Raw genomic sequence first — 21,338 nt, 5'->3', positions numbered from 1 at the left:
ATGTTACATACATATAATTATACATGTTACATGTTAAAGTTTAATAAATGGTGTCTGGCAGGGGTTGCCACGATACAGTGTCTGGCAATGCATGACGTGATTTCTAATACTATATATTCCGAAGAAAATATAAATAATTAGACTTTATACTTTGACAAAAGATTTTATACGTCTATGTTACCTGTTATCTGCCAAAGCCAACATGATTTATAGTCGCTGATCGTTCCTCCCTGTGTTGGAGACAATGCACAGAGAAACTTTCAGCCTTTTCATAACGTGGGTCTGAACCTCACAGGCTCTAAGTCTATAAACATTAGGTATTCCATATAAAAAATATATTTTCCTACACTAGACTTGGTTGAGTAATTTATTACGGTTTTGTAGTCTCGGAAAAACGTACAGCCCGACACTATGCGTAAAGATGGAACACTATCACTTCCCCATTTCCCGATTCGGTGGTATTTTTTACTTTTTAGTTCGGTAGGTGAAAACATGAGGTACCATTAAGGTATTGAGTCGGACCTGTAAACGCGATCCGCAATAATTCACAAAGAAAGCCTACCGCTAATATAGGAGTAGTGTTTGATCATAGAGTAAGAATTTTTTTACAGATAGCCAAGTTAGTTAGTATAGGTCTATTAGTTAATACCTATTGCCTAATATAGTAGGCAGCATTAAAGTCCTACAAATTTTATGTGTCAAATTTAAATTAAATTAATTATTTTTAAATTTATCAAAGACTAGCTGATACCCGCGACTTCGTTCGCGTGGATGTAGGTTTTTTAAAATTCCCGTGGGAACTCTTTGATTTTCCGGGATAAAAAGTAGCCTATGTGCTAATCCAGGGGATAATCTATCTCCATTCTAAATTTCAGCCCAATCCGTCCAGTAGTTTTTGCGTGAAGGAGTAACAAACATACACACACACACACACACACACACACACACACACACACAAACTTTCTCCTTTATAATATTAGTGTGATACTCTAGCTTCCAGATAATAGCGTCTTAAGTAGCATCCGCCCAACGAGGTTACATTAACAATTGGACTGTCCAATACTCTCTCTCAATCTCAAGGTACCTATGTCCAATTTGGACATAGGTATCTTAGAGAGAACGTTATAGGTACGAACGTACCTATTAACAAGAATACGCATAGATTTTTTCTGATTATATAATGACACAGTAAGTATGGGGAGAGATGGTAATTTTGTTTTCAACAATTCACTTTCTCTACATTGTTTTTTTACTGCAAATGCAAAGGTGTGAGACCAGACAGCTTTATACTGCACCGTAAACGGTTAAAACCTGTCGCGCGTGTTATAAATTTTCGGACGTTAAAGTTCGGATGATACGGGCAACTTTTCAACCGTTAATTAAATTACACATCAGATACGTATCGCGTCTGTCCCTCACTTATTCTATGTCACATCAAAGGAGCCGACAGTAGGCATAACTCAAGGCGGATACAATATAGCGATCGGTATTTTATCGATGTCGGGGGATGGACGCGGTTTTATGCTTTACAATTTTAATAAAATATGCATTCAAGAAAAATGTACTTACGTACGTGTTTTGTAAAAGTTATGCTTGAACTGTTCGCGTTTATGGATGACTCTTTTACGTAAAGTGGTTGAGTTTTGTATTTTACGTATGCTCGCAAACATCTGTTAAAGTTTTCATGCTATGACGTATTCAAATCTAATCAAATTTATTTACATGCTAGATGTAAATAAATCCATACTAATATTATAAATGCGAAAGTGTGTCTGTCTGCTACCTTTTCACGGCCCAACAGTGTAACCGATTCTGACGAAATTTGGTACAGGGTTAGCTTATATCACGGGGACGGACATAGGGTACTTTTTATCCCGGAAAATCAAAGAGTTCCCTCGGGATTCCTAAAGACCCATCCACGTAACCGATTTGAATGTTTGGTACCGAAGTAGCTTGCGTCCCTGTAATCAAAATAGGCAACTTTTTATCCCGGAAAATCAAACAGTTCCCACGGAATCTATAAAAATCTAAATCCACGCGGACGAAGACGCGGGCATCCTCTCGTTCACTATAAAACACTTAGTCCGCGTGGTTTTAGGTTTTTAAAAAATACCGTGGGAGCTTTTTGATTTTCCGGAATAAAAAGTAAGCCATTATGTCCTTCCCTAGGAGGTAAGTAACTCAATACAATCGGTTCAACTGTTGGGTCTTGAAAAGCTAGCAGACAGACAGACAATAATGTCGCTTATGCTACGTCCGGGACTCTACCATCGGTTCGGAATGTAGATTCTAGTGAGAAGAGACGGCAAGAACAGTTGCTCTTATCAAATCATAAAAAGTTACAATATATACTTGACAATACAACTATGTACTCACAACATTCTGTGGATAAAAGCTGTGTTCAACAGTGGACTTTCACAAGCAGATCTGATGATTGATGATTATTCAGATAAAAAAAAAAAAACAAGAGGTCAACGCCACAAACAGGTCTCGAAGACTAAATTTTTTTCTATATCGAAATGAAACAGGTGCTTTTTATCTGTGCATTTAATATTATGTGTTTGAGATTCAATACAATAAAATAACTCATTTGTATACTTGTTTATGGTTATTAGCATATGAAACGGTTGTGCACGCTTTACGGGTTTTAAAGATATTTTGGTTTGGAATTTCAACTGTTTTATGCTTAATCTTAGGAATTGTTACCAAAAACACACACAAAATAACCCCAATTTTGATTCGAGATCAACTTTAAAAGTTTTTCAGGCTCGATAACTGTAATCGATAAAATGATCGATTAACGATAACTCGATAAAATGTAAGAGGTTGACTGAAATGTTTAAGTGAAAAGCTTGTTTGTTTTTAACCCCCGACCCAAAAACAGGGGTGTTATATAGTTTGACGTGTGTATCTGTGTATCTGCCTGTGGCATCGTAGCTCCTAAACTAATGAACCGATTTTAATTTAGATTTTTTTGTTTGAAAGATAACTTGATCGAGAATGTTCTTAGTTATAATCCAAGAAAATCGGTTCAGCCGTTTGAAAGTTATCAGCTCTTTTCTAGTTACTGTAACCTTCACTTGTCGGGGGTGTTATACATTTTTAATTTACACTTGTATTTTAAATAGTTAGGTATTTCTTTATCATTTAAATATATGATATTATTGTCATTGTTTCATTTTCTCTTCTTTACTTGCTTTATGATTTCAATTTTCAATATTTTTTTAGACTATGCCAAAATTGTATTGATAAATTCGAATAGTTATAAAAATTATTATATGCGACAATCTACCATCCTAAATGATCCTCATTTTGAAGTCTTCATATCCTCGGTTGGAACTAGTTTATCAATTAATATATCAGCAATAAAAATCATGTTATTATATACAGTCGGTTATAATGATTGAATACCAGCTATATAACCTACAGATTATAATTATAGTGAAATCAATAATCATTCCATTTTTAAATGAGTGTAATCGGGAAGGCCATTGATAGAAAAAAAAAATATTAAAGGCGGGCCAAATGAAGCGCGAAAACTAGAGAGCCGATGCCATAATTATTTATTTAACGGTTAATATGCATTCATATATTCAATATGGCATTCATTTATTTATTCATTTATTCAATATCGCACTCTTCTCGAGAGCTCTTCGAAATTCAAATTGTGGAATCTTTTTTATTTTAAAGCCATGTCTGACGTAAGGCTAAGCGCGCACCGTGTCTAATTGAGGGCGATTTTTCTATTTGTTTTAAAATTTGTTGCCTAGAATAGTGGTTTTTATTTTCATTATTGCAGTAGCTATGTGCTTTCAAATAAAATACCTAGATACGTTCTGGTAAATAAGTAATGCCCAATTCATCCTAAATCCGTCATAATCATCATCACGATCAACCCCTACTAGGTAGGTAGGTACTAGGTACTTATATTATAAAACGAGCCCGCGACTTCATTCGCGTGGATATAGGTTTTTTAAAAATCCCGTAAGAACTCTTTAATTTTCTGAGATAAAAAGTGGCCTAAGTATGTGTTAATCCAGGGAATAATTTAAATCCATTCTTTTCAGCCAAATCCGTCCAGTAGTTTTTGGGTGAAAGAGTAACAAACCTACACACATACACACAAACTTTGGCATAATATTAGTGTGATGTGTTTATTTATTGGTTTCATGGTTGGTTCTCCAATCACGCCGGGTCTCATCTCAGAGAGAAAGTGATAAGGGTTTGGCCATAGTCCACCAAGCCTGTCAGGTACGGATTGGCAGACTTCACACACATTTGAGAGCATTATGGAGAACTCTCAGGCATGCAGATTAAGTCATGATGTTTTGTTCCACCATTAACAGGGCTCTCTCCGTCACTCGTTTCCACTCGTTTCATACAATCGTAGTTCCAATTTCATTTGAATATTAAGCAACCAAAGTCCATGAAATTTTGCAGACATATTCTAGAAACTAATATCTGTGTCTGTGGTGTTTTAGATTTTTCTAAAAATATGTAGTTTTAAAATTACAGGTGTTCAAAGATTTGTATGAAAATTTTTAAGACCGCGTAACTTTGAAACCGAATATTTTAACAGAAATCTGGAAAACCACAGACATAGATATTAGTTTCTAGAATATGTCTGCAAAATTTTATGGACCTTGGTTGCTTAATATTCAAATGAAATTGGAACTACGATTGTATGAAACGAGTGACGGAGAGAGCCCTCTTAAAGCAAGTAAAATGTATAAAATTAAGAATATAATACAGACACAGTGTAATAAATACAGTTATGGTGATTCTACTATATTATGATTGCGAAAGTTTGTTTTGTGGATTCGTTGGTTAGTCCTTTAAACACGCTGCAATGTGATATTGCATAAAATGCACATAGCTCCGAAAGTTACAGGTGCAGGTCTGGGATCGAACCTCCGACCCCCGAAGAGGAGACTGAGCGACGTCTTAACCACGACGCTATCACCACTTTTTCATAACAATGATCATAAGAAAATCATGAATTTCATCGCAGTCTGATACAGCCTTTAGCCTCGAAAACCATGCGTCTAGTATAAAGCTGGTTTTACACAGTCGATTTTTTTACCTACACCATTATGCTAATCTCACACTGTGTCCGACATTTTTGGACTCTTCTCACGGCTGGCGACACCGGGTCTAGCATGTCGTTGACCTCTGGGAAATTGAGAAGAAAAAAAAAATAACAGAAGCGATATCGAGTGTCGATGTAGATTTATATGCGTGTTTAATTATGGCACTGTGAAATATTTCTTTTGGATTGTATTGATTGGAGAATCAATTTTGGTGGTTCGGTTCTTATTTGGTTTAGTGACTTGTGGATTTTTAATACAATATTGGTTGTTAATTAAACGTAAAGCATATCTGTGTTAAAGGTCAAGTGAAATGTGTAAAATTAGGAAAATATCGATACAGTTATCTCTATCAAGGTAGTATAGGTATATTAAAAATGCGAAAGTTTGTTTTGTTGGTTCATTGGTTGGTTGGTTTGTCCGTTAATCACGCTACAACAGAGCAATAGATCGACGTATAGTTAAAGATCTGAAAAGTGAAATGGGCTACTTTTTATATTGGGTAGTTAAGGACTGGATAGTAAGGCATGTTTGTAAAACGTAAACATCATACTTACTGGAAAAAAAGTATATAAAAATAATTAAGTGTTTGTTTGTTGGTTTGATGATTGGGTCCTTCAATCAAAATGGTCTTGGCCATAGTCCACCAATCTGGTCAAGATCGGATTGGCATACTTCACACACATTCGAGAACATTATGGAGAACTCTCGAGCATGCAGGTTTCCTCACGATGTTTTCTTCACCGACAAAGCAAGTGATAAATAATTGCTTACGTGCATAACTCCCACTGTCCACTTGTTAGTTTTCTCCCTAGCATTAAGATTGTCTGGAAGAATCGCTGTATAGCGATAAGACCGCCTTTTTGTACCTACCTACATTTTAAATTTTCTTTTTAACCCCCGACCCAAAAAGAGGGGTGTTATAAGTTTGACGTGTGTATCTGTGTATCTGTCTGTGGCATCGTAGCTCCTAAACTAATGAACCGATTTAAATTTAGTTTTTTTTTGAAAGGTGGCTTAATTGAGAGTGTTCTTAGCTATAATCCGTAATAGGTAATATTTAACCGCCGTTTGAAATTTATCAGCTCTTTTCTAGTTACTGTATTCAAATTCAAATTCAAATTATTTTTATTCAATCAAACTTTTACAAGTGCTTTTGAATCGTCAAAATAATCTACCACTGGTTCGGAATGCTGTTCCTACCGAGAAGAACCAGCAAGAAACTCGGCGGTTTCACCTTGTTGTAACCTTCACTTGTCGGGGGGGTTATAAATTTTTAATTTACACTTGTTTGTAACTTGTCTTTTGTGTTTCGTGGTGCAATAAAGTATATGTACATACATACATAATATGTACATTGTACATAGGTCCGAAAAGTTAGAGGTGCGTGCCCGGAATCGATCCCCCGACTCCCTGAAAAGAGAGCCGACTTCCTAACCACTCGGCTATCACCGCTCAAAGCATTAGGCAAAAGAAGCGTAAGGGATGTGCAAACCAGTATCCAAGCCAAAAAGTCCCAGAAAAAAACTTAAAACCATTCGTGTATCGACGCCAATCTTTAGCCATTTGCTAATTACTATCCCGTTCCATCCTTTGTGGGAACGGTAACGAAAAATACCGATTTTGGTCAGTATCGAACTCCGTAAGGAAAATCGAAGGGTAAAAGTTTTATATACCTCCCTACCCAAGCTTTTTTGATATGTACTCTACATTTTACATACAAAAGGAAAAGAGGAACCCTTATAGGTGGGATCACTTTGTTGTCTGTATGTCGGTCTGTCGTGTCTGCCAAGAAACCTATAAGATAGTTCCCGTTGACCTAAAATCATGAAATTTTGTAGGTAAATGGAAAAATCTGAAAACTTGAAAACATGAATTTGTGTTCACATCACAAAAGTCTGTTAAAAAATATTCATAGTTAGTCGTCGGATTTGTAAGATGATAATATACTTAGTGGGGATAATTAACTACGTAAACTTCAAACTACAGCTACGATGGTTCCAAACGCGCCCAGGTCTGAGAAGGGTTTTAATTGCGATTAAATAGGTACCTATTTTACAAATATAGTTTCCTATTCCATATAAATTACACTCTTAATGTTACATAATAATACATTTACTTAATGAATAAAAACGTAAATTCAGGAAGTAATGTTAAAAACCACTCAAAACTGGTACAAAACTTTGTATTCATTACAAAATAGAGGCACTTAGAAAAGCCATTATAATATTATAATTATTCTATAATAAGCATTTTAGTCGTTAAAAATGATGATTTAGAGAAACGTTTTATGATATATTTAAAAACAATTAACTTGCCCGATACCAGAATAACAATCATAAATATCTTATTAAGACATAAAGAAGACTATGTTATGGCCACCATAGGTATCAAACCATTATAATTTGACCTCTAACGGCTATATAAACAACAGTTACCATAGACCTTTATTGCTTGGTGGGGTCAGTGTTGCTATAATAGAAAATAAAATTCCACAATAAAACTGTGGTCTAACAAGCAATCAGATAGGCAATCAAATAACTTTGTTGTCTTAGCTGCGTGTGTTATAAAACATCATTTTAAGGTGCCTACAGATTTAACCTTTGAGGTAGATGTAGATACCTACCTATTAGCCTCTGGATCCTACGCCTTGAAACGAGGCAAAATCCTTTACAAATCTTACAACAAAACCTTTTAAGATAATAGTTATACAGTGGATCCTCGGTAATCCGGCCCCTGTCTAATCCGGCACCCCCTGTAATCCGACATGTCTAAATTGAATTTACTAAATTTGACATACATAGTGAATTATGATTTGTACTTCAGAGTATGTATAACAAATAGAATCTTATCATTGGATCTGTAATTTGTCGGATTACAAGGTACTCTTTTGTAAAAAATTCCGGACTATAGGGGGTCTTAGGCAGTACTCTATAATCCGACAAATTCGATAGTTCGACAATGTCCTGCAAAACGTTTGTCGGATTACCGGGGGTCCACTGTATTTACATACAGCTGTAATTAATAAGGGACGCAAAAGATTTCACTACTTTACCATATTTTTTCGCCGTTTGTGTTTTAGTGAGATACGTCCCTTTTTCGGTGGTAGTATAGTTTTCACTAAATGATGATAGTGTGTACGAGGCCTAATAGAGTAACGGTATGGAGTAACGTTTAGTAGCTATAACTGAATAATTTGATATTTTAATATAAGTACCTGTAATGAAATAATTGTCACATTTAAACCACGCCTGCGCATACTAATATTCTGTTATGTTATCGTCCATACGTAGATAAATAATAGGGTATTAATAAAAAATATTTTGATAAGTATAAAATACTTTTTCTAAAAAGAAGAAGCATTTAAGAGTGTAAAATATGATGTACCTACCTACTTAAAATGCTGTTTTATGACTTTTAAATGACTTGAGCAAAGAAACGAAATGTACCAATTTCTTGTATTCAAAATCACTTCTTATAAAACTGTTAAACAAGTATTCATGTATGAATAAATTGTTACTTTCGTTTATTTCTCAGTTTATGCAGTCAGCATAGATAATGTCTTAAACGATTTCGAGTTATTATAATATTGAAATTAGTCATGATTTTATAAAACTGAAAATAACTTAACCAATAAAATTATTTATTAAATAAAAATATTTATTATAACATTAAGTTAATCATAATAATATTAACATTTCGTAAAAATAAGCTAATGTGTGAATTATAAATAAATGAGAGAAGAAAATACAAATGTAGGTATATTAATTTACAAATAAAGTTAATATAATCTCAACTACTAATGATGAAATTCATGAATATTCAATTATAACATATTTACATAATTTGTAAAATAGCTAAGAGAATAAAGTAACAAAAAAAAATATTTTATTATCTCACAATAATTAATATTATGTAAAATTTTCCAATATTGTTTTAAATACCTGAGTAAACATGAAGTCACAACTCTGGTTCTTCAATTTCGTGCATCTCGTTATGGTGAAATACCTGTAATAAAAAAATCTTTAAAACATTTTTTTCAGCACCAGAGGAATATCAAATGCGTCTTTTTATATTTCGCTAGAGTGAAGCCAGCCTAAGTACGATTTCTTTCTAGAAGGTCTACACTATAGAGAAAATCTACATAGGAAATCTGAAACTAGACCCAAATCGTGGTTTGAGTTGAACGTTGATAATGTCAGTCAGTTAGTTTTTCTTTGTATACATAACTAGTTGACCCTCCTATTTTCACTCGTATAGGGAATTCTGAAAATCCTTTCTATTCCGTTTTATAGAAATCTTAAGTTTCTAAATCGACAGTTGATCTGTCAGCCAGTTATCTTATTCTTTTATTAACCCCCGACCCAAAAAGAGGGGTGTTATAAGTTTGACGTGTGTATCTGTGTATCTGTCTGTGGCATCGTAGCTCCTAAACCAATGAACCGATTTTAACTGTAACCTTTACTTATCGGGGGTATTATAAATTTTTAATTTACACTTATATTCTTTAGTCTATATAGTTGTGTGCAGTGAGAGTTAAATAATATAGAAATCAACGGAAGCCCAGGTAATAGACCATCTATTTCTAAGTTCACATGGGTCATACAAAACGAGAAAGCTCCACATAACTCTGCCTTGTAACTATCCTTTGAGGATTATAACATAACTCAGCGCAGCATCCACCATCCATTCACGTACGCAGAGGAGTAAGTAATCGTCCTATTGTTGCTTGTAAGGCAACTTGATATAATAAAGGGGTAAGCGGTGCTTTACAACTTTCTCGATTTTTTTATGTGTGACTTTTTATTAAGTAGGTAGGTACATAGTTCTGTAGAAATTAATTAATCCATATTTGTCACATACAAATTAAAAGTTAGGTATTCACTTGGATATTATCTAGTCTTCTTTAGAGCGATTACACACTCTTCCGATGCGACTCCGTGAAAACGGATATAAATACATAACTCTCTCTTACGCTTTGCTAGATATCAATAAACTCAAACTTTACACTCAATTAGTGCGACTAAAGAAAAAAAAACATATTTTTTTTCGTAAATGTTAAAAATACTTAAATATAAAATTTATAAAACAAAAATATCATCCAAATCACTGTAACGAGGCAGGGTGCCCAGAACATTTATTTAATTTAAAAAATTTAACATTTGTGAAAATCTGTATTATTACTTTTTGACTAAATAAATTTTTTTCGTTAAAAAAAAAGCATTTTTACACTTTGCGGAAACTCTTTGATTTTCCAGGACAAAAAGTAGCCTATCCCCAGGATGCAAGCTATCATCGGACCAAATTTGGTCAAAATCGGTTAAACAGATGGACCATAAAAAGCTAGCAGACAGACACAGCGACAGACAAACAGACGATTTCGAATTTATAATAAGAGTAGTGATATATTTCAGCTGCGGTCAAGAAGCGTAGTAGCCAATGGACTAAAGCCTAAAAACCACTTCATCCGAGTATTCAAAATGCTATTACACATTGGGATGCATTTAAAATTTTATTGTTTCGATTATGTTGCCGTACTCAAAATATCTTAACTTCATTAAGACTACTTACTTAACTTTTTGGCTCATCACCTTATAAGGATTAATGAACAAAACATCAACGTAATCTTGTTTAATAAACTTTTTAAGGCACTTGGATTGGTTGCGTGGATTATTTTAATATTATAATCTTTTTCTAATTACGGGTTACTTTAATTTGTATAAAATTAATCTAGAACCTTTTAGAGTGTATACCTACTAACTATATCCATTTCCCTTATGTATATTCTTAAGATATTATTATATAGATAGATAGGCAAATCTCATACAGACAGACAGGCAAACACACTTTCGCATTTATAATATTAGTATGGATGGATTGGTAGAGACAATGCCTATTCAACACACGCGTAGAACAATGCATTTAGGATAAGTCTAAATCTATTACTTACTTCCTAAATGAATATACAATCTGAAGCCAAATCCAGTTATTCCCTAATAGAATAATACAATTAAGTAATTATGAAAATTCCTCGATTGTGACTAAATCGAAACCGTCTGAAGATAATCGTTATACTGTTGCTTGGTACAAGGTAAAAGATTTCATTTTGCTAATAAAATTATATATATATAAGTAGCTTAATTAAAATTCTAAAATTACTATTATACTCTACCACGAAATAACTAAAGTAAGGGTAACTTCTGAGCCGGAATTTAAGTTTTTTTCGTAATTTTTACTTCATATTACTTAATATTATAAATGCGAAATGTATGTTTTGACTGTTCACAGCCCAAAAACTTAATCAATCAAAGAGTTTCCACGAGACTGAAAAATCTAAATCCACGCGAGTGAAGTTATGGATATCATCTAGAATCTAGATAAGTACCTATTTATTAAGGCAATCAGTTAGTTTAATACAGTTGCCATACTTTAGGAAGCTTAAAATATCCTTTTGTAGACTGAATTCAATACTCATTACAGAGCATAGTGTTCCTATCCATGTCAAAACGCTTTCGCTTTTAACTTACTGCTATTAATCTCTTTAACAAATCTGGCTAACAAGAGACGAAACAAAGCGACAATGGACAGCCGCCTTTTTCAACTTGCCACCGTCTCTTAGTAAGTTAAGCTGATCGCTGACATAAGCTATCGGTTCAAACTAAGCCCATTGTCTGAAACAAAAATAATAACTCCGAGAGCAAATTTTACGTGTACTATGTAGTTGGACGTTTGACTTGACGTATCGAGCAAAAGTTTATAAACGTAAAAAAAACATCGATTTCAGTATAGCAACCTGGTTTGTTCAATGTTTACAGCTTGCCGAAGTGCCACTACGCTCGTCCCTTATTCTTTGCTATCCCTCCACTTTTCGATACTCTGTATCTAAGTCAGTACCTAATTAATTATGTAGATTTAAAAAAGAGTTTTAAAACTTTGCACATGACGATTTTTTTTGGTAAGCAATAAACAACCCGTTTACTTTTACTTCACAAGCGGGAATGCCCCATGGATCCGCGAAGTAAAAAGTATTTTTTAAAAAGGAAGGGCTTGCAAGCTCAGTGTCCCCTGAGCATTGCACTATAGGTGAATCCGGCAATCACACTAAATGCGAAAGTTTGTGTGTATGTGTGTGTGTATGTTTGTTACTCCTTTACGCAAAAACTACTGGACGGATTTGGCTGAAATTTGCAATGGAGATAGATAATATTCTGGATTGGCACATAGGCTACTTTTTATCCCAGAAAATGAAAGAGTTTCCACGGGATTTTGAAAAACCTAAATCCACGCGGGCGAAGTCGCATTTAGTGTTCTATGAAGGGGACATCCGAGAGCTTGGGCTAGGCGTTAATGAGTTAATCAGTGAGAGAGGACTTTACTTTTGATACATTTAAAGTTTCTTTTCATATATTAAAAAAAAACGCTACCGCTTATGACTTGAACTACAATTAATCTTTAAAGCAAATCTGGCTAACGAGAGACGATACAAGCGACAATCGACGGCGGCCTCTTTCATCTTGACACTTTGTCTTCCATAGTGAGGACACTGTGGACTGGCCGCTTATTCACAATTTGTCTGTTAATTCAATGGTTATTTCTAGTTTCTACGTGCTTACTGACTGAGCGTGCTTAATTTTGATTAGAGAGGTATTCTACTCCCTTTACAACCTTTCGCATTGCCAAGGGTCACTGGTAGTGATCACTTTTAGAGATAAGTGCTTCCCTGTCCACTTTACCTTTCTTTTTCTCTTTATTGTTAGAAATCTACGCCATAATAACATGACTTTCAGCCCGATCCGTCCAGTAGTTTGAGCTGTGCGTTGATAGATCAGTCAGTCATTCAATCATTCAGTCAGTTTTCCTTTTATATATTGAGATAGAAGATGTATTATGCTAAAGGTAAACTAATGACCACGATTTCACCCGGGTGAATTTTGATTTTTAAAAATCTCGTGGGAATTCTGATTTCCCGGGATAAAAAGTAAGTAACCTGTATCTGCACTCTACGTTCGCTATATCGTTTCTTTAAATAGGTGATTTATATTACTAGAAAAAGATTAATCGGAAAAGAAAAGTGCATTATGATTTTTTAAAATTTACTTAAATAAAAATAAGAGTAACAGAGAAAGAATTAAAAAGAATATAACGGAATAGTATGAGTAGCTGATTCTCAATTTCGTGCTCTTGTATTTCATTCAAAGGCAACATTCCCATAGAATGTTGTAATTTTCAGCTTTCTTTCAACTGCGGAGAGCGAAAACTTGAAGCTTTGTATGTCAACAGGAGGCTTTTAGAATTATTCGGCTTTTTCGAATCCTGCTCGCCCAAAGGAAACGCTCGCGAGAGCTACTCGCTCTCCAAATCTCTCGGTCTTCCATTCATTCTTTAATCTAACTATCCTGCAATTGGAATTGTTTTTTGCAAAACATATTTCAAAAATCCTCCACTCTTCCCGTTTCGTATTCAACAACGTTAACAAAGAAAATTTCTTTGCTGCGAAAATACATTTTTCGAGCATAGAGACTAGTATTAGGTTTTTATAATTTTATAACGTAATATGAATTATAAAACTTGTATCTTATAGTACGTTTTTAGATAGTTGAGTTGTATTGCTTTTGTCAATTTATTTTATACCCAACATAATTAATTTTGATAAAATATAAGAATTACTTACCTACTTATTCTTGACTCAATGATTGAGCTGTAGGTACGTTGATATTATACTGTCAGTCAGTCAATTGATAAATTTTCAAAATCCTTTCCTAGTGCTTACTTACGAAGTACCTTAGGATTTGAGTGAAGTTCTACACAAGTGTAAATTAAAAATTTATAGCACCCCCGTCAAGTGAAGGTTACAGTAACTAGAAAAGAGCTGATAACTTTCAAACGGCTGAACCGATTTTCTTGGATTATAGCTAAGAACACTCTCGATCAAGCCACCACCTTTCAAACAAAAAACTGAATTAAAATCGGTTCATTAGTTTAGGAGCTACGATGCCACAGACAGATACACAGATACACACGTCAAACTTATAACAACCCTCTTTTTGGGTTAAAAAGTCGGTATAAGAATACAGCTCAACGGGCCAATATAATAAGCCGTCAGCACACGCGTTATTGGTTTATCGCATGCCACTTTAATCTGCGAGTTTAGCGGCCTCTTTGTTCTGAGGTTCTCAACTTTTTATTTTGAATTACCCAATCGATCTCGCGTGGCGATCGCGGTCCACGGTGGATCTCAAAGCATAACTTGATGTGATTGCGGGGCTTTAGGGCTCACTCACATTTGGACGTGTCGCATCGCAACGCATTTTAATAATTAAAAAAAATATGTTAGAAACTAGAAGATGCCCGTGATTTTGTCCGAGTGTTCTACCTACTTGTTCGTGTTTGGTTTTAAAAAATCCTGAAATTATCTTTGGTTTTTCGGCAAAAAATCCTATGTAGATACGCAGACATAGGAATTTTTTTCCCATCATTCCTTCTCTTATAAAGTCCTATTGAACGGCAACCCGACACGACCGGAGAGATATCGGCACCAATAACTTTACGTGCTCTCTGAGGCATAGAAATGGCTATCACCGCTAACTTCCTGTTAATGATAATAACTAATTTCTTATTAAAAAAAATTGCCCTGATTCCAATCGCATGATCTCAAGATCCTCAGCTGAATAAATTATAGAGACAGTTTGCATTCCTATAATCGTTTATCAACGAGACTCTAACGGGTGACATCCACGAGTAGAACAGTGGGTGTGACGCGACGCGATAACGTTTCAGTTTATTTAATGAACCGCCCAAGGACCCGCTGGGGACAGGTGAGAACAGACGGGTACCGTAGCACAATGACAAGATACAGTAGAACTTGCTAAGCCCGCGGCTTTAAAGCTTGGACAAACAGCGCGATGGCACTGACGCTTGAATCCAAAATCAGGATGTTACATAAATTCAAAATATATATTTTTATTCAATTAAACTTTTACAAGTATTTTTGTATCGTCAAAAGCATCTACCACTGGTTCGGAATTCCTTTCTTACCGAGAAGAATCAGCAAGAAACTCGGTGGTTGCTCTTTTCACAGATTTGATACATCATTGATTGGTCATTACTCATTACGCCTAATTTATTCCTCGGTTAAACGTCTGTTAATAACAAATACAGGTAGGGTATTACTTCAAAAAGATCAGTTTAGTGCCATAAATGCGCGTTAATCAACAAAAAATTGAATTGTCAGTCCATCACAAAACGAAAACAAGCCACCACGGCCACTGATGGAAACTTTCAAAAATCTATTTCCTGTCTGGACGCCCTTCCGGTATGGCGTCGCGCATTTTCCGGTTGTTTTCAAAACCTATTATTTTCCAATGCGGGTGACTATTTTTGGAATTCATAAAAGGCATTCAATTTTGTTTATCGAATAGGCACTTATAATTTTTATACCAACCTATGATTATTTATTGATTTTCTAAGGGCCTGCTTCACCCCCTCAAAATAAACTTTATGTTGTAACGAATAAATAAGAATTTATGACAGTTTTTGTATTGGGAATCTGTCAAAATGTCATATTTATCCGTTAGCTAAAGTTTATCTGGAAATTGTGAAACAGGCCAAAGCTGTTATAGCTTAGTGATTACGTCGGCCTACTAGCCGGTGAGTTCGAGGTTCGAACCCGGTATGTGCGTTTGAAGCAATTAAATATCAATGGCTTTAAAAGTGAAGGAAAATATCGTGAGGAAACCTGCATGATTGACAGTTCTCCATAATGTTCTCAAAGGTGCCAATCTGCACTTGGCTAGCGAGGTACTACTGTGGCCTAAGTCCTTGGCGATGGTAGTGATGATGGTAATGACTAACATATTATTATTTTTTTATTCAGATAGGTACAAGTTAGCCCTTGACTGAAATCGCACCTGGTGGTAAGTGATGATGCAGTCTAAGATGGAAGCGAGCTTACCTGAAAGGGACCCATTTGGTTTCTACTCGACATCGTACCGGAACGCTAAATCGCTTGGCGGCACGGCTTTGCCGGTAGGGTGGTAACTAGTCACGGCCGAAACCTTCCACCAGACCAGACCAGATTAGAAATTATAAATTCCAAACCCCTGCCGGGAATTGAATCCGGGACCTTCGATAATAAGATCATAGCGCTTACCACTGCGCCATAGCGGTCATCGAAAGACATGGGTGAAGTCACAGACACCTGCTAGTCATACTAATAATATGAAAACTGGTTATGAGATTTGCGTTTTTACTCCAAGAGTTATCGTCTAACGACATTCTGTGATGTGTGTTAATGGCCTTGAGAAGGTAGGTATGCACAAGGTTGTATGTAGATTATCATAATTTACTAGCCACCTGCTTCTAACTGCGTCTGTGATTTTAAGTTCTATTATGCATTTATGTTTTGGTTAATTATTATTTGGTACTAGACGATGCCCACGACTTCGTCCGTCCGCGTGGATTTAGGTTTTTTAAATCCCGTAGGAACTCTTTGATTCTCCGGGATAAAAAGTGTCCATGTCAGTTTCTGGGACGCAAGCTCCCTCTGTACCAAATTTCATATATATCGGTTGAACTGGTGGACCTTTAAGAATCCTGTGGGAACTCTTTGATTTTCCGGGATAAAAAGTAGCCTATATCTGTCCCCGGGATGTTAGCTAACTCTGTACCCATTAAAACCGGTTGAACTGTTGGGCCGGGAAAAGTTAGCAGATAGACAGACAGACAGACAGACACACTTTTGCATTTTATCAATTCACAGTTGATCTATCTAACCGATTTAATGTTTGATGTAGAGATAGCTTGCATCCCGGAGATGGACATAATATTATGCTACTTTTATCCCGAAAAGTTCTGAAAGAATTTTTAAAAATCTAAATTTTCATGGACGAACTTGCGAGCATTTATCTATTTGGTAAAGAGATAAAAGCGTCCTGACATAGGTTACTTTTTGTCTCGGAAAATTAAAGAGTTCCCGCGGAATTTAAAAAACCTAAATCTATCATGAATTAGTAATATTATAAAATACGTAATTTACAGTGATTCTCTTCACTAACAAAGATGGAATCTCCCATTTTAATATTTAAAAGAAAGAAATGAATTATGCAAATCTAACCGTTTTTACATTGCCAAGGCCGTTCGGGCAGCTTTCACGAATTAACCCATAAAATAAATAAAAAACTACTTATAAAAATAATAAATTGCAATAAAAATATTCTATCCGCTATAAAGAACAAGACAAATAACTAGTTATTGTCAAAAAGTATGACAATCCATTATAAAAAACCGGCCAAGTGCGAGTCAGAACCGCACAGCGAGGGTTCCGTACTCGTGTATTTTTGACATTTTGCACGATAAATCTAAAACTATTGTATTATATAAAAATAAATTAAAAGCTGTTTTAGAATACACAGGTAAAGTTCTTTCATATGATAATAATATGGGGTATAGGTAATATTGGTATAATAATCTTACTTTGAAAGTTGAAAATATAAATTATTTGTTCATGACCACGTTTTAATTTTTTTTTGTGATGTAACCACCAATTCACATTTTGCGGATATTTTACTTTACTTGTGCTATAAGACCTACCTTCCTGCCAAATTTCATGATTCTAGGTCAACGGGAAGTACCCTGTAGGTTTTCTAGAGAGACCCCATACCATGAGATATTAAAAAAAAATAGCCCCATTCTACGTATCTGGGAGGTACTCTTTAAAATTTTCAGTTTCAAGATATTATTTTACCACTTTGTCAGCGTCAAGTATAGATAGGTAGGTACCCATTCCAAATTACAGCTTTCTAGTACTAAGTTTCTGAGCTAAGCCGCGACGAATGGACAGACAGACGGACATGGCGAGAATATAAAGGTTCCTTGTTGACTACGGACCCCTAAAAACTTGTATGATAGAATCAATTTCGTTGAGGTCACTGACGGTTGTACCGGGTCACCACTATGCATAAATAAATTTTAATATCGTAGTAAGCCTTTGAAAAAAGTTTCTACGGAAACATAATATCTGAATGCGGTTTTATCGGACCCTATTGTACGTCTCATAGAGTGCATTGTCGCTTGTTGAAAGTGTAAACGGGGGTTGTTAAAGCAGTTAAGGCCAGACAGTCGGGCGCAGAGGAGCTGTGAATATTTGAAACGCAATCTAGAGTCGTTGGATACTAAAGATACTATTGTTCGTGAAAAATTTGCAAGGGACTATGCTCTACTTGGAAGGTCTACAAAAGCAGCTGAGTCAACGTTCTGTGGCACAAAACAAGGAACATATAGATAAGCAGGCATTATAAATTACTAGCGGATTCGCGTGACTTCATTCGCGTAGATATAGGTTTTTCAAAATCCCTGAGGATCTCTTTGATTTTCCGGGTTGAATATAGCTTATGTCTTAATCTAGGGTATAACCTATTTGCACGTAGTGTCCCAGTGGTGGGTCTGCTGCGCCGGACATCTGGGGCCCTACTACCACCGATAAAAGTAATAATGTTTCAATATTGTTTTGACAATATCATACAAGTTTTCTATGAAAATGTCAAAACAATATTAAAACATTAATACTTTAAGCGATGATAGTAAGGCCCCTGCTGACGGAGTAACGAGTTGTTGTCGCTCCCTTGTGCTCCGTCATCAGCGGTGGGATGGAATGGATGGATGGGATGGAGTCTGATAGAACCATTGTGCTCCGTCATCAGCGGTGGGATGGAATGGATGGATGGGATGGAGTCTGATAGAACCATTGTGCGCCGTCATCAGCGGTGGGATGGAATGGATGGATGGGATGGAGTCTGATAGAACCATTGTGCTCCGTCATCAGCGGTGGGATGGAATGGATGGATGGGATGGAGTCTGATAGAACCATTGTGCTCCGTCATCAGCGGTGGGATGGAATGGATGGATGGGATGGAGTCTGATAGAACCATTGTGCGCCGTCATCAGCGGTGGGATGGAATGGATGGATGGGATGGAGTCTGATAGAACCATTGTGCGCCGTCATCAGCGGTGGGATGGAATGGATGGATGGGATGGAGTCTGATAGAACCATTGTGCTCCGTCATCAGCGGTGGGATGGAATGGATGGATGGGATGGAGTCTGATAGAACCATTGTGCGCCGTCATCAGCGGTGGGATGGAATGGATGGATGGGATGGAGTCTGATAGAACCATTGTGCTCCGTCATCAGCGGTGGGATGGAATGGATGGATGGGATGGAGTCTGATAGAACCATTGTGCTCCGTCATCAGCGGTGGGATGGAATGGATGGATGGGATGGAGTCTGATAGAACCATTGTGCGCCGTCATCAGCGGTGGGATGGAATGGATGGATGGGATGGAGTCTGATAGAACCATTGTGCTCCGTCATCAGCGGTGGGATGGAATGGATGGATGGGATGGAGTCTGATAGAACCATTGTGCTCCGTCATCAGCGGTGGGATGGAATGGATGGATGGGATGGAGTCTGACATAACCATTGTGCTCCCCCGTTCCCGGCGGTATCCATGACGGATTTTTCTCACGAAAAAAAGGATATAATCTATCTCTATTCCAAACAGCCAAATCGTACACATACATACACACACCCACACTTTTGGCCGCTTTGCTAAGCTGCGGTCGTTGTTTCATGTCTTTCTACATTTGAAATTTTATTCTGCTATGGATATATTATCTTGTCCCTTAAACAAGTGTAAATTAAAAATTTATAACACCCCCGACAAGTGAAGGTTACAGTAACTAGAAAAGAGCTGATAACTTTCAAACGGCTAAACCGATTTTCTTGGATTATAGCTAAGCACTCTCGATTAAGCCACCTTTCAAACAAAAAAAACTAAATTAAAATCGGTTCATTCGTTTAGGCGCTACGATGCCACAGACAGATACACAGATACACAGATACACAGATACACACGTCAAACTTATAACACCCCTCTTTTTGGGTCGGGGGTTAAAAAGGAATAAAACAAATATCTATCGCAGAGCATATTCCCGATGCTAAGCACTTGAGTCAAGTTGTCAATCTGAGGTTTTGTGGAGACCACAATAGGGGCACCGCGTCCACACAATGCTCTTTGTCAACCCTTCTATGGCCCTCTGTAAGAACACAAAATGTGTAGAGTGGAGTAGAGAACTTTTTCTGTTTTCTGTGGACTGTAAAAAAATCTGTAAAATTTTTAGAAAAATCGTAAAATTTTGGCTGTACCCTTTTTGTTTTTGTAACATCTTTGTTTACCCATATTCCCAAAGAAGAAATTTGATTGATAAGAAAAAACTGTAAATATGTAAGTAAGTAAGTGATATGAGATAGGTTTTATCTAACTAGATATAGCATGAAAGTGTGGATAGTAAGCTAATCCATCCATCCATCAGCTAGGATGCGTCCCACTGCTGGACATGGGCGTTTTCACATATGCGTCGCCAAATATGGTCCTCTGCTTTCCTTATCCACCCGCTCCCCGCTTTGTTCAGGTCATCGGTCTAGCGGGCTGGATGTAGTCCCAAACTAAATATGCTACTAAGCTAAGCTACACATCTAAGCTACAGCTGCCCTATAAGCTTACTAGCTTATACGGCATCGATATTCGATATTATCTGCATTCAAAAGTTGCCCAAGAATAATTAATCCAAACAAATCCTCTCACAAAACTATAACTGATGAACTTTAGTACCGATATGGAAAGCCAGAGGCAATTACAAGTGGCATTTCGCAGAAGGGCAACATTGTTCCAGTAATTAGAACGGCGTCCGACAATAGCATCTGGTGCCTTTTATAATAATGCAAATTGCTACTACCGACTTGACTAGCCACTGTATTAACTTATTAAGGACCGTACACACTTCATTTGAGTTGAGATAATTCAAATTACTGGATAAAATATGCCTCAAAGTGCGTTGTAAGACGAAGCCAACGACACCTTATTTAGAAACAAGCACACAGACACACACACACACAAACATACACACACAAAATTGAAAACAAAAACTATTGTTAGATAAGACTAATTACTCGATTAATGATACCTCTCAGAAAAGTTTAATTGTATTTTACTTTTGGATTAATTTTTAAATATTTTGCTTATAATTTTTTGTAACAAAGTATATTTTAATGTGACTAATTTAACTTAACCATGTATTATAACTTGTTATATCATAACATACCTAAAATTGCATGCTTATATTATGCAGAATTTGGCTGTACCTACCCTTTTTTTTTAACATTGCTACTGTTTACACATATTCGCAATAAAGAAATTT

The sequence above is a fragment of the Maniola jurtina genome, chromosome 21 (assembly GCF_905333055.1).
Source record: "Maniola jurtina chromosome 21, ilManJurt1.1, whole genome shotgun sequence".
NCBI classification, from domain to species: domain Eukaryota; kingdom Metazoa; phylum Arthropoda; class Insecta; order Lepidoptera; family Nymphalidae; genus Maniola; species Maniola jurtina.
This window is presented reverse-complemented; position numbering follows the sequence as displayed.